The 13,721-nt window shown below is 45.0% G+C and overlaps 1 pseudogene across 1 annotated transcript in view; it reads left to right on the top strand.

Moving 5' to 3' along the window:
* Positions 1 to 13,044, top strand: part of LOC100407491 (interferon regulatory factor 2-binding protein 2-like) — a 66,745-nt pseudogene extending 53,701 nt beyond the window's left edge. The window contains exons 12-16 of the transcript XR_013532095.1: positions 386 to 702; positions 1,169 to 1,309; positions 1,969 to 2,121; positions 8,650 to 11,328; positions 12,710 to 13,044. The product of XR_013532095.1 is annotated as an interferon regulatory factor 2-binding protein 2-like (transcript). The remainder of the gene's footprint in view (positions 1 to 385; positions 703 to 1,168; positions 1,310 to 1,968; positions 2,122 to 8,649; positions 11,329 to 12,709) is intronic.
* Positions 13,045 to 13,721: the final 677 nt, after the last annotated feature.

The raw sequence follows: 13,721 nt of genomic DNA, 5'->3' as shown, positions 1-13,721 counted from the left end.
AAAGGTGTGAGCCACTGTGCCCAGCCCCACTCATTTTTAGACACTAATTCATAGTCTGCCCATTTGTAGAGATCTGTCCACATACCTCTTGCCCTAACTTCCATGTCACCGGTTTTCTAATTCTCTTGAGGCCCTGGCTGTTCTTGTTTAGTCCAGCTATTGGCCAGTGTCCACGAATCAGTGTAGATCTACTCCTAGCTATTTCTACTTCTGAGCAAAATGACCAGCCAGCCGCACTGAATGAAGTTGTTCCCATTGGGAGGATTTCCACCCATCACTATTCTTCAGTCAGAACAGGGCTATAAGACTGTAATTGTCTGCTTCGGATGGCACAGCGTGTTAAGCCCTACACAGCAAGCCCTAAAATGTTTTCTTTCTCTGTCAGCCAGACCTGGAAGACTTCCTACAAGGCCACTTCCTGTGGTTGAGAGAAGAGACCCTGTGGGCCTAAGCTGCGCATGAGCATCTAGCCACTGGTGCAGCAAGTTCCTCGTTCCTTGAGCAAATGCCCCAGCCTAGTCTCATACCTGCCATTTCTGCTCAGGAGTTGGAGTCCGTCCTGTATCACAGCCATTACCAGTCATCTACATGAACCTGCATCCCCAGGCAACATGTAGTGTTCTCTAAATGAGATTGTACTGCGCGTGTTCTGTGCATCTTGCTTGTTTCCACATCTGTTCCTGAGTCATATAACATCTGACTGTAATTATCATTTCTTAATATAAGCTTTTCATGGTGAAGCTTGAGATTCTGATATAGGAGGAAATTTTAAGAGGAGCTGTATTATAAAGAGAAAATACTAAAATAGAAAAAACAATTAGCCCTATATTTGAGATTATGAATATTAATGATGTTTATTCTGCAACGTTAAGATTTCCTACCATTAACGTGTCATTAAAGGCTGGTTTTATAGAAAAGGCAGTATCTTTTGATAGAAATTAAGGGGAAAGCATTGTTGTAAAAAGATATGTGATAGTTTATAGTTAAATAGGAAAAATTAAATGACTTCAGTTTTGAACTGTCATTAACGCTGAAAGAATTGTCATTATTTTTTAGAAGTATAAAACCAAACCAACTTACTGAGTCTTAGTGGAAAAGCACAATTAAATGACTTCAGTTTTGAACTGTCATTAACCCTGAAAGAATTGTTGTTGTTGTTATTTTTTAGAAATACAAAACCAAACCGAGTCACTGGGTCTTAGTGGAAAAGCACTTTGTGTGACTGCAGGATCGGCTCCCTCTCCGATCAACAGTTCCAGTACTCTTTGTCAGTATGTCAACCTGCAGCTCCTGAATGCAGAGCCACAAGGTATGTGCCTCCTCACAGCAGGCAGAGTGTGCGGTGCTGGGCATTAAGGTTCTGTGTATACGTGTATGTTTCTAGTCAGCTTCAAAGTATTGCTTTAAAGTGTAGGCTCCCACGCTGCTTTAGGGAGCATCCACAGACTTTTCTTTTGGTGTGTTTTCTTAGACACCCTCAATTATCTGGCATGGTTAGGAAATGAAAAAATTGGTGAGGCAGAAATTACAACTAAATTGTTTAAGTGCCAAAACATTTTAATTTCTAATTTTACTTTCTTTCTGGGGGAAAATGTTCTGAAAACTTGTATACCTCCATGCCTGAGTCAACAGACTAGATTTTAGCGATTTTTTTCCTGATAGTTTAGGATCTACATTGTGCACATTTGCACTGAAGTCTTTGGGGTCTTCACTTGACTATGTACTAAATATCTGTTCCCCAAGCTTCTGGGCTTTTATATAAGGTTTTTTTTTCTTTTTCCCCTTTCCCTTCACCTCTGAAATCTTCAAGGCTGTTTCTGCAAGGACTGCATCTCCCGTGGTCACGCTTATGCTTCTGGATCCACTGCTGGTCTCAGCACTGCCTGTTAGAGCTGTCCACCGTGGCCTCCTGTGTTGGAGATAGAGGGTGAACTCGAGATTTAATTCAGTTTGTTCTTTCTTCCATAGAGTGTTTAATGGGGACAGTAGGTACTCTCCTGCTTGAAAACCCACTTGGGCAGAATGGACTTAACCACCAAGGTCTTCTATATGAAGCAGCCAATGTGTTTGGCCTTCAGAGCAGGAAGCTAAAGCTATTTCTGAATGAAACCCAAATGCAAGGTAAGGGGATTATGGACCATAAGTTTTTTTAGTTTTGTTGAAAGTAGATTTTGATGTTATTAACCATTTGTAGCATACATGTGTAAGATAGTACTGTTGTTATTCTTTTTTGTTATTCCTTCCCCAGAAATTTACCATAACATAATTTTGTTTTTTGTTGTTGTTTTTGTTTTTGAGACGGAGTTTTGCTCTTGTTCCCCAGGCTGGAGTGCAATGGCATGATCTCGGCTCACTGCAACCTCCGCCTCCTGGGTTCAAGCAATTCTCCTGCCTCAGCCTCCCGAGTAGCTGGGACTACAGGCACGCACCACCATGCCCAGCTAATTTTTGTATTTTTAGTAGAGACGGTGTTTCACCTTGTTGACCAGGATGGTCTCGATCTCTTGACCTTGTGATCTTCCCGCCTCAGCTTCCTAAAGTGCTGGGATTATAGGCGTGAGCCACCACGCCTGGCCTTTTTTTTTTTTTTTGTTAAGGTGGAATCTTGTTCTGTCTTCCAGGTTGGAATGCAGTGGCACAATCTGGGCTCACTGCAACCTCCACTGCCTCCTGGTGGGTCCAAGTGATTCTCCTACCACAGCCTCCTGAGTAGCTGGGAATACAGGCCCCCAACATCATGCCCAGCTCATTTTTGTATTTTTAGTAGAGATGGGGTTTAATGGGTTTTAACCATTTTGGTCAGGCTGGTCTTAAAACTTCTGATCTCAGATAATCAGCCCACCTCGGCATCCCAAAGTGCTGGGATTACAGGCATGAGCTATTGCACCAGGCCAAAATACAATTTTTAAATAGCAATTAAAAGAATAATTACTTCTTGAGAAATCTAAAAACTACATTGGTATGTTATTAAAAATACATGCTTCTAGGTAAATTAGCATATCTGCTGACCCTAAAATTGTTTTCTTCCCCAAAAGTCAAAATTATCACAGAGTTGTAAAATAATAACTCATTCCTTGAAGGAAACTCACAGCTGCTCTGATACTTCCCTTTACAGTTTATAAAACATGCTTACCTGCATGTTTCTCCTTGAGACACGTAACACTGTGAAGAGCTAGGTCATCAGTTGACATATTCCACATTCTATCATCTAATATTGCAGCTGCAATTTAGAATTAGATCATTTCCCCGGACAGCTTCACTTTGTGAGATCTGTTTTTTCTATTTATAGCTATTCTAGACATCCCAACTCAAAACTTTTACCATCCCATCCTTTTATTTGTAACACCTGATAGCCTGGGGTTTATTGGGCTTTCTGCATCAGTATTTCTGTTTGTGTGTGTGTGAGAGAGAGAGAGAGAGAGAGAGAAATTGGGTCTTGCTCTGTCACACAGGCTGGATTGCAGTGACTCAATTACAGCTCACTGCAGCCTCAAGCTCCTGGGCTTCAGTGTTCCTCCCACTTCAGCTTCCCTAATTTTAAAATTTTTTGTCGAGACAGTGGCTCACAAAGAGGTCCAGGCTGGTCTTGAACTCCTGACCTCAAGTGATCTTCTCACCTTGGGCCCCCAAAGTGTTGGGATTATAAGCAGGAGCCACCACACTCTGCCTGATTTCTACCATTTTTCTTCTCCTCTTTCTTTCTTTTTCTTATTTTTTTTTTTTTTTTCTCTTTGAGACAGAGTTTCACTTTTATCACCCAGGCTGGAGTACAGTGGCACGATCTCAGCTCACTGCAACCTCTGCCTCCTGGGTTCGAGTGATTCTCCTGCCTCAGCCTCCTGAATAGCTGGAATTACAGGTGCCCACCACCATGCCCAGCTAATTTTTGTTTTTTTTAGTAGAGACAGAGTTTCACCATGTTGCCCAGGCTGGTCTCTAACTCCTGACCTCAGGTGATCCACCTACCTTGGCCTCCCAAAGTGTTGGGATTAAAGGTGTGAGCCACTGCACCTGGTCCACTGTATTCTTTCTTGGAGTTTCCATCTTTCTGTTTACGTTGCCCATCTGCTCTGTTTGTTTTCTATGTTTCGTTGAAGCCCAGTTTTAAGAAGTATATGTCTAGATCCTTAGACACTGTAAACCCAGACCCACTTTAAGCTCAATTATTTTGGACCGTAGTTAAGAAAACTGTGACTGGCCAGACTCAGTGGCTCACACGTATAATCCAAGTACTTTGGGAGGTTGAGGTGGGACGATCCCCTGAGGTTAGGAGACCAGCCTGGCCTATATGGTGAAACCCCATCTCTACTAAAATTAGCTGGGCATTGTGTTGGATGCCTATAATTCCAGCTACTTGGAAGGCTGAGGCAGGAGAATCGCTTGTACCTGGGAGGTGGAGGTTGCAGCGAGCTGAGATTACACCACTCCAGCCTGGGCAACAAGTGAAACTCTGTCTCAAAAAAAAAGCTATGACTTTCCCAGTCATACACAAAGGCCAGGGGTTGTAACAGAGACAGAATCTGTCTATCCCTACTCCAAAACAAAGCTAAGTGAGGTGATTCTTTCTGTATTGGTTTTTGTGACTGCTGCAACAGATTTCACAATGGGGTTGCTCAGGTCAACAGGTTTATTCTCTCACAGCTCTGGAGGCCAGACATCTGAAATTAGGGTGTCAGCAAGGCTGCAGTCTCTCTGAAGGCTCTATGGGAGAATTCCTTGTTTACTTCTTCCAGCTGCTGGAGGTGCCCAGCATCCCTTGACTTGTGGCCGCATCACTTCAGTCTCTGGCTCGGTGATCACTTTGCCTCCTCCTCTGTCTGTTTCCTCTTTTTCCAAATAAAGTTACAGTCACAGCTCCTGGGAATCTAGAACCTGGGCATATCTTTGGAAGGCCATTATTAACCCATTACATTATCTTCACTTTATTTGATGTGGTGAAGGAACTTACTCAAATTAACCGTTTTGCTCCAGGTTTCTTATTTGAAGTTCCAGTTTCTTCAGCAGTTTTGTTGGACTTCCCAGGTTGTATAGACCAGAGGCTTTTCTTTCCCTGCTTTCAGAGTGCTTTAGAGCCAAAAGCAATAAGTCCCCAGACCCCATGGAGTCATTATGTTTGGCCTCCCATTTTCTTGCTGTCCAGCTATTTTTTTTAAAAATTTGGTTGCATATCATACTTTTAAATTTCCTGTCATAATGTTAAACACCAAAGCTTTATTTCTGCATAGGCTTCTCCTTCCCTATCTGGGTTTCTTTTTAGTGACTCTCCTTTGTCTTTTTCCCTCCCATCTAGTTGGGCCTCATCATCCATGAAAGTCACCAGTCTGCAGACTGTACACTTCATGTACATTCCTGCCTTGATGTTTTTCCCCAGCTTAGAGCCCCCAAGGCTCCCATTCTCTTACATTTCAGAATCTTTACTTTCACACAAGATCCTTCCTGTTCTGGGCCTTGCCTGTCTTTCTGATTCTGTCCCTGATTCTTTCACTCTGTTGAAGGCTTTTTTCACTCTCCTTCCAACACACTTGGCTCTTTCATTGTGGTATGGTAGTAAAGACAATCTATAAATGTAGCTTCCTATTTTGATAAGCTTATATAAAACTTTAGTGATATTCTTAACTCTTTTCTACTCCCTCAAATCCATTGGTCACCAAGTTGTGCAGTGGAGCTGAAGATGACATTTATCTCTTGCTTGTTCTGTGCAAATATATGCGGTGCCATGATTGAAGCTGGTCAGGGTAGAATCGTGTCTGTGTGAATTACGTATTTATAATACTACCTGCAGTTCACATAACTAGTTAACCTATGTTGCCTTCCTATAGTCTCTTTATTCTGTGATGTTAGCTAAGCAAAAGTTTAGTAGGTGAGAGCTTTTTCTTTTTTGAGACAAGAGTTTCGCTCTTTGTTGCCCAGGCTGAAGTGCAGTGGCACGATCTTGGCTCACTGCAACCTCCACCTCCTGGGTTCAAGTGATTCTTCTGTCTCAGCCTCTTAAGTAATTGGGATTACAGGTGCCCGCCAGCATGCCCAGCTAATTTTTTTATTTTTAGCAGAGATAGGGTTTCGCCGTGTAAGCCAGGCTGATCTTGAACTCCTAACCTCAGGTGATTGACCCGCCTCAGCTTCCCAAAGTGCTAGGTTTACAGGCATGAGCCATGGGGCCCAGTTGAGAGCTTTTAAAGATTTAGTGATTTACCTAAGATTATCACATAGTCGCGACTTTTTCTAATTTACTATCGTTCCAGTCTAGTATCTGTAGCTTTCTTTTCATTATGCTTTTTCTCTCAGAATTCTTTCATAAAGTATCAAGAACTTAATAAATGAGAAGAGCCACAAAATATTGACCATTTTAGAAACTCCCAGATGTGGCTGGGCACAGTGACGCATGCCTGTAATCCCAGCACTTTGGGAGGCCAAGGCAGGTGATCACTTGAGGTCAGGAGTTCCTGACCAGCCTGGCCAACGTGGCAAAATCCCGTCTCTACTAAAAATACAAAAATTAGCTGGGCATGATGGCAGGCATCTGTAATCCCAGCTACTTGGGAGACTAGGGCAGGAGAGTCACTTGAACCTAGGAGGCAGAGGTTGCAGTGAGCCGAGATGATACCACTGTACTCCAGCCTGGGTGAGAGAGCAAGGTTCTGTCTCCCCTCAAGAAAAACTCGTAGATGTCTTCTTTCATGCTCCTCTAAACCCTAAACATCATCTCCAGGTCTTGTGATTATCTATTAAGGAAGTAGCTTTAAGAGTATTTTCACGGCCGGGCGCGGTGGCTCACGCCTATAATCCCAGCACTTTGGGAGGCCGAGGCGGGTGGATCACGAGGTCAAGAGATCGAGACCATCCTGGTCAACAAGGTGAAACCCCATCTCTACCAAAAATACAAAAATTAGCTGGGCATGGTGGCACGTGCCTGTAATCCCAGCTACTCAGGAGGCTGAGGCAGGAGAATTGCCTGAACCCAGGAGGCGGAGGTTGCGGTAAGCCAAGATCTCGCCATTGCACTCCAGTCTGGTAACAAGAGCGAAACTTTGTCTCAAAAAAAAAAAGAGTATTTTCACATCTAGGATTGCCTGCTAGGACAAGAGCTTTTTTTTTTTGAGACTGAGTTTCGTTCTTGTTGCCCAGGGCAATCACTTAACCTTAGGTCACCGTGACCTCCACATCGGGGTTCAAGCAGTTCTCCTGCCTCAGCCTCCTGGGTGCTGGTATTACAGGCACATGCCACCATGCCCGGCTAATTTTGTGTTTTTAGTAGAGATGGGGTTTCTTCATTTTGGTCTGGCTGGTCTTGAACTCTCTACCTCAGGTGTTCTGCCTGACAAGAGCTATTTGTAAAGAAAGTTCATCTGTTTAAATTCAGATCTGACAGGAAGCAAAATGTTCCACAGTAGATGGATAACTTTAATTTTTTTTCTTTTTGAGTTGTATATTCAATACATTTTAATGAATTACATTTGTGTGATACTTTTGGATGCTCAGAGTTTTCATCATTGTCCATATTGAATCCTGTGTTCTTTAACATGATCCTTTGTCTTTGGAAATTCTTGCTTTTTCACATAGCAACATATCCTTGGCTTATTATATACTCTTATTTCTCCAGACCTAGAAAATAGCTGTTCTTCAAAGTATAGAGAAGCATATTTTGAAACCACGTGTCTGGGATACCGAGTTGGCACAGCTTCTAGTCCTTTTTTGTAGACACAGGAAATACCTGTTTATGAGGAAAAATAACCATCTTGGTAGTATCCGGAGTTAGCCAAACTGTGAAGTGATGGCATAGTCCTCCAGAAGTCTCCAGGAGTCTGTCCAAAATCTAACTCCACCTGCAAGGAGTTAGGCCTCTACTATGAACTCAGGAAAGAGTCCACACAAGACCCCCATCACTGCTGGCACGAACTGCAAGTTCCAGGTGTTTTCCTAGACCACCGTTAGGTTCAGTAACCTGCTGAGAGGACTGACTCACTGAAAGGTATTATACTCACGGTTTCATGTACTATAGGGAAAGGATACACATTAGAACCAGTGAGAGAGAGAGAGAGAGCACACACATCTACATATATATGTATGCTCCGTAAGTGAATTCCTTAGGCAATTGCCTTTACTAGGCAATTCAGTATATTAGATGATTGATTGATTGATTAGAATCCCAGAGGGATGCAAATAAGGATCACCAGGTCATCTCTCCCTGGAGTCATGGATAATGTTTCCTCCTCCCATCCCTTACATCTGACAACACAGGGACTGTATTACCAGCCAGGGAAGCTCACTTGAGCCTTGCTGTCCAGTTTTTATTGAGGTTTCATTCTATAGATATGATTGTTACCTTTCTCAGCTAATACCATGTTACCCAAAGTCCCCATTCTAAATCATATACTTGGTCTTTCTGTCGTGGCCAGCATTACCTTGAATCATCTCATGAGCAACAACTGTCAGTTTTGGTGAACATGCTGACCATGAGAAACAAAGACTCTCCTACTAGGAAATTCCAAGGATTTAGAGATTCCCCTCAGGAGCTTGGACAGAGAGCAGAACTCAGGATAGGGCCAACTTCCTTACTACACAAGCAGTTAACATTTTTAAAAATATTCACCCACAATAGGTAAAATACTGATTTTCATTTCAACCTTTTCTTTTTTTTTTTTTTTTTAGATGGAGTTTCGATCTTGTTACCCAGGCTGGAGTGCAATGGCGCGATCTCAGCTCACCGCAGCCTCCGCCTCCTGAGTTCAAGCAATTCTCCTGCCTCAGCCTCCTGAGTAGCTGGGACTGCAGGCGCGCGCCACCATGCCCAGCTAATTTTTGTATTTTTTAGTAGAGCTGGGGTTTCACCATGTTGACCAGGATGGTCTCGATCTCTTGACCTCGTGATCAACCCATCTCTGCCTCCCAAAGTGCTGGGATTAAAGGCATGAGCCACCGCGCCGGCCCTCAACTATTTCTTTTCATTCTAGAAATTACAGAGGACATCCCCATGAAGACTTTGAATATGAAGACTGTGTATGTTTCTGTATTACCAACAATAGCAGACTTCTAGCATGCACTTATCAATGTTGTTCAGTCAGCCTTTCCCTGACTTACATCCATCCCCTGTATATAATGTGCACATAGACACACTCACGTGAACACACTGAAGATTTTTTTTTCAGGTACCTGTACAATATGCTGCTTGGATTGAAATTCAAATGAAATTGATCAGTCAAGTAACTTGAGGCCTCACAATAATCTTCACACTTAAGCTTAGACACCTATGCAGTCATGTTAGGAGGAGGTTACAGTGTTACTTCAGCACCACAGTTTATTTCTATACTTAAGTACAGAAGGTAGAAGCAATTTAAATGGTATAGCATATATATCATTTTCCGGCCTTTTAAAATTTGAGTGGAGCAGCTGCGGCACCAGCAGCAGCAGTGATGGTGGCAGCAGCAGAGCTGAGGAGGGCTGACGCTAGCACTGGAGAGCGGTGGAGCGACCCAGGGCTGGGCTGCCACCACAGCTCCGGCTGAGCCGCCCGCGCCCCTGCCCCCCATGCATGTCACCCCTTGCCTGCCACCCCTCATGCACTGGGGGTGCTGCACGGGCACCGAGCCTTCATGGGCTTTGTCGCTGCCGCTGGTGAGGGAGATGTGGGGTTGGGGGCTGGAGGGCGCACATGGTGCCCCCTCTTCCGCCACCTTTTCTGGCTCGGCAGGCCCCTTGGACACGGGCGGCCTGGCAGCATTCGTGCTACCTGTGTAACCTGCCCCGCGTGATCTGGGACTTCACCGAACCCGTGTGCCTTGGCTGCGTCAACTACGAAGGCGCCAACCGCGTTCAGTTTATCATTGAGACTGCGCAGCAGCCAGAGCGGGTGCACGGCTGGTTCCCGGAGGGTCACTCCCTGCCCAGCATCACAGCCCTGACTGCCACCAAACCGCTGCTGCTCTTTGCCAAGGACACACTCCTGCAGCAGCAACAGCTCGGCCAGGGTGGCCCTGCGCGTGCCGCAGGCCCTGGAGCACTACCCTCTGGCGGCCCCTGCGCCTTGGCTCGGACTTCGGTGGCAGCCGTCCGGCAGCGAGCCTGGCCCAGCCACCAATGCCGCAGCCGCAGACCGTGAACGGCATCTTGGTGCCCAATGGCTTCTCCAAGCTGGAGGAGCCGCCAGAGCCCAAACCCGTGGCGTGGCCACACGGTGCCGCCCACCCTGGTGCCTGGTGCCTGGTGCCCACCGCGCTCAGCCTCGGCAGCCGCACTACCAACTACTTAGCCACGGTGTCCGGAGCCTGACCCACCGACCTGGGTGCCCACAAGCGGTCGGCCTCCGTGACCAGCAGCGTGGCAGTGGACCACAAGGAGTACGAGGTGGCAGCCAAAGCAAAGCAACCGCCGCCACCGGCCCACCAGGGCCCAGCCAACAGCTTGTCCACCGTGGCTGGCGCCGCCGAGCTGAGCGCTGAAGGTGCGGGCAAGAGCCGTGACTCTGGAGAGCAGGCCTGGGTCAACAGGCCCAAGACCATGAGTGCCACGCTGTTGGTGCTGCACCAGCACGGCCACTCGGGCCCCTTCGAGAGCAAGTTTAAGAAGGAGCCGGCCCTGACTGCAGGCAGGCTGTTGGGTTTCCAGGCCAACTGGTCTAAAGCAGTTGCAAGAACAGCAAGGAAAAGGAAGCCCTCTCCAGAACCAGAAGGTGAAGTCGGCCCCCTCAAATCAATGGAGAGGCCCAGCCGTGGCTGTCCACATCCACAGAAGGGCTCAAGATCCCCATGACTCCTACATCTTCTGTGTCTCCACTGCCACCCACTGCCTCACCTCATTCCAACCAGACTACACTGCCTGAAGCGGCCCAGAATGGCCAGTCCCCCATGGCAGCCCTGATCTTAGTAGCAGACAATGCAGCGGGCAGTCGTGTCTCAAAAGATGCCAAGCAGCTTCACTCCACTACCAGAAGGAATAGCAACAGTCCGCCCTCTCCGTCCTCTATGAACCAAAGAAGGCTGGGCCCCAGAGAGGTGGAGGGCCCAGGGAGCAGGCAACGCAGGAGGACTGGAGCCAGTGCACGCTGCCAGCCTCCCGGACTCCTCTCTGATAGCCGGTGCCCCCCTGTGCTGCACCCTCTGCCACTAGTGGCTGGAGGACACCCATTTTGTGCGGTGCCCGTCTGTCCCATCGCACAAGTTCTGCTTCCCTTGCTCCAGACAAAGCATCAAACAGCAGGGAGCTAGTGGAGAGGTCTATTGTCCCAGTGGGGAAAAATGCCCTCTTATGGACTCCAATGTCCTCTGGGTCTTTATGCAAGGGGAAATTGCAACCATCCTTGCTGGAGATGTGAAAGTGAAAAAAGAGAGACTCGTAAGTTTCCGTTTTCAGAAAAACCCAATGATTACTCTTAAATAAAACTGCTTGAATTGTATGTATGTGTGTGTGTGTATATTCCCTTGTCACGTACCTCCAAGACAAGGAAATGAAATATAGACTTCATAAACATGGCTGTATAATTTTGATTTTTTTTTTTTTTTTTTTTTTGAGACGGAGTTTTGATCTTGTTACCCAGGCTGGAGTGCAATGGCACAATCTCGGCTCATCACAACCTCCGCCTCCTGGGTTCAGGCAATTCTCCTGCCTCAGCCTCCTGAGTAGCTGGGATTACAGGCACGTGCCACCATGCCCAGCTAATTTTTTGTATTTTTAGTAGAGACGGGGTTTCACCTTGTTGACCAGGATGGTCTCGATCTCTTGACCTCGTGATCCACCCGCCTCAGCCTCCCGAAGTGCTGGGATTACAGGCTTGAGACACCACGCCCGTCCTAATTTTGATTTTTTTAAATACATTGTATTTATATTTTTTTGACGATAAAAGTTATGTACTTATAAAGGCATTTTTCTCTTTTGTTAATGTTATTAGCATATCTTTGTGCTTTATTATCCTGGTGACAGTTACCATTCTATGTAGGCTGTGACTTCTATGTAGGCTGTGACTTGCACTGCTTTTTTAGAGCACTTGGCAAATCAGAAATGCTTCTCGCTGTATTTGTATGCACTTACTTTAAAAAGAAAAAAAAAAGCCAAATACATTTTCTGACATTGTAAGATTGCCTTACTGTCTGTCATTCCTTATTGCTGGCCCCTTTCTCAGGCCGGAGGCCAAGTGGTGGAGAAGGAAAAGAAATGAGTGAGCGGGCATGCAGTCAAGTGGGCATGCCACTGGGAAATACCACCAGTTTACCCTGAAACATGGTCCTCAGAGGAGTAGGAAAGTAGATTTTGAATCTCTATTTTTTTCTTAAAAGTTGGGTTCCTGAGATACTGATGACTGAGAGTGCTGCTGGGAAATTTTCAGGATTGTGTGGTCTTTTGGGGTTTTTTGTTTGTTTTTAAGACAAAGTTGACCGCTGTTCACTGTCCACATGATTGGTTGTAAGATTACAATGCTGCATGCTAGTTGGTTACATAAACAATTCCAGTGATGGAAGGCGGTTATAATGGATGGTGGTGTGTACAAGATGGCACTGCCATCTTTGAGCAGAGCCTGGCTCTGCAGCGCCACTGCATCTTTTTAAACACCCTAGAGGTCTGTTTGTTGTTGCTGTTGTCCTTGATTTTGAAAGAGTTGCAAGAGAAGTTAGAGTCCAGGTGAACTTGGAGATTATGGGATTGGTTTTGTTTCTGTTTTGTTTATCATTTACCTGTAGTGCTATTGCTGTTGATACTATCACCTATACCCTGTTTCTAGTGAGTGCTGAATACGGATGGTACAATGACAGTAACAGCCGCGTGATGCTGCCAGGACTGCCCTTGAGCATATCAGTGACAGCCCAAATGTGAGTTGAGGAAACCTGTAATTTCCTTCTTACATGTGTTTGAAATACCAAGTGAATAATACTGTTCTGGAAAAAAAATGATAAACTAGTGGAAATTTAAGAAATTAAGGGTTTTATATAGTAGACAGGCCCCACCTCTCAAAATATTTTTAGAAGTCTTTTTGTAAACTAATTTCTTTTGATCACTATTTTGTGTCAGTAAAATGATTTTTTTAAAACCAATAAATCATCAATTATTAGAAAAAAATTTGAGACCTTTTGATGAAATGAACATATTATATATTTCTGCCACCCTGAGTTTCCTGGGTAATTTGATGGAATATTTTAAGTCTCAGTAAATCAACATTAAACTCAGATATAAATGTGTTGAAAGTAATTCATTCTTCCACAGTTAAATGAAACTTGAAATGTGTAATCTTTGAAGGACATAAAAACATGGTGGTTTCTGTATTAAAACGGTGGACTAAACATCTGATAAAACTTTTTTCCAAAATCCTGGATGATAATTTGAGTCCTCAAAGAAGCAAATGACATGACAAAATTAGATGTGCAAGAATTTATTAGAGGAAACATAAATGAAGGACAAACGGATGGACCAAGCATAGGTTGAGAGAGCCTCAGACTGTGATGTAGATCTGACACTGTAAAAAGAGAAAACGAAGATTGATTAGCAAAAACAGACTGCACTGCAACTCTGAGATGAAGTCTTGGTCAGGCCAATGGAGAGTTCCCAGGCAAGGATTCCTTTTAGTAGAGTTCATAGTTGGGCAGAAATAGCCTGGCTTTGTGCCTGACTTGCTGAAGTCAGTGTATGGGAGGAGGCCAAGGGGAGGATGTCTTGGCACAAATGCCTTGATGGATCTGAAAGTACCAGTTACAGTCCTCACATCAGATCCTTTGGAAGGGAGATCTGAATGGTAGATC

Source organism: Callithrix jacchus, chromosome 2 (assembly GCF_049354715.1).
Source record: "Callithrix jacchus isolate 240 chromosome 2, calJac240_pri, whole genome shotgun sequence".
Classification (NCBI taxonomy): domain Eukaryota; kingdom Metazoa; phylum Chordata; class Mammalia; order Primates; family Cebidae; genus Callithrix; species Callithrix jacchus.
This window is presented reverse-complemented; position numbering and strand designations above follow the sequence as displayed.